Source organism: Myotis davidii, unplaced genomic scaffold, assembly GCF_000327345.1.
Source record: "Myotis davidii unplaced genomic scaffold, ASM32734v1 scaffold394, whole genome shotgun sequence".
Classification (NCBI taxonomy): Eukaryota; Metazoa; Chordata; class Mammalia; order Chiroptera; family Vespertilionidae; genus Myotis; species Myotis davidii.
In genome coordinates, this window is record NW_006287548.1 from 2,649,705 (window position 1) to 2,651,178 (window position 1,474).

Sequence of the window (1,474 nt, forward strand, 5' to 3'; positions counted from 1 at the left end):
CCTAGCTAATGCTTCAGAGAACCAGGCTTTGTCTTAGAAATATTTTCCAGTGGATAGAAAAACAGCTCTTTCTGGCTCACTGCAGGGTCTGCCCCTAAGAGTGCTGATGAAACTGCTGATAGAGCTGTTTGTTTCAGCGAGGCGGCACTGGCTAGCTGCTGTGAAGCCTGAACCCATTTACCCTTCAGGCAGGTTTGCTAATGTAGCCAGGTTCCCTCCTCAACAGCCTCAGCTGGGTTCGTCCAGGATTCAGAGTTGCCGTAGCAAGATCTGGAAGGCTGATGGGTGACAAGGGATTGGTCTCTTTTGCATAAGGAGCCTCATGGAAAAGAAATCATCTTAAGGGAAGAAAAAGTTGAAATCCACTTCCTTTGATTTGGCTCAAAGACAGTGAGAGGGTTAAGTAGTGGGGGGCGGGGGACGCTGAGGACAGCATGGTGGCTGTCTGTCACTCAGATTGCCTGCTGCCTGGCTGAGTCCTGGGAGAAGGAAAAGGAGCTGTAATAAACAAGTGAAAATGGAAAAAGCTATTCCACTTATAACCTGAGAAGGGCTAGACCTTCCTCTGAAGCCTCATCAGAGAGAACACTGCTCTTCCCATGTCCTGTGGGCTGTTCCCATGGTCACCTCTGGCTCCTGCTCCCCTTGCACTCTGCCCCCTGCCCCCCTGCACTCGCTTCTCCACGGACCCAGATTTGGAACTCAGAGACTTTCTCATGATTCTTTCTCTGGTCTTTTTCCAAAGATGCCCTTATGTGAGGTGTTTATATATGTGGCAGATTTGACTGGATGATCAGAGCCCAGAAATTATATCACATCAACATATTGCTTAACTCCCCCCCCCCAACCCCCAAGAGAGCTTTTTCCCACCTCGCCACAGACAAACCTGCCCACTCTGAGGCCGCCTGCCACTTGGGTGGCGAGCAATCAAGCACGCTGACACTCCTCACCCAGAGGCCTCACATGGTCACTGCCTAATGGCTTTGTCAGGCAGCGGGGAGCCTCCTCAGGCCCAGGGCTAATGCACCACTGCCACCCTCAACTGATGAGACGTAGGCAGAGAGATAAACACCCCAGCTTTCCAATCCAGCAGTGAAACACTGGGGGCATGTTCCTCACGGGGTCCACCTGTAATCCCCTCATTAACATATCTTTCCCAGGCTTCGGTGGTCTCTCCCCTGTGACTCACTTTATTCACTCCTATACGTTAGCTTCCTTCCGGGTAACACCTTCCAAACAGCCTGCTTGCACCCATGCCCCTCCCCAGGGGCTGCTTTTTGGGAAAATCTAAACCAAGACCAGTCTCTATCCCCTGCCTTACCATCAATTTAAATTCTCTACCCTCTCTTCGTTCTTCAGACCTTTCTTCTTATAGCTGACATCTCATTAATATCTCTGCTGAAACAATGGACCATCTACTTTTCAATACACAGGCTAGCAACACAGAGGAGCTGTGTCTTTAACATTCCAGTCC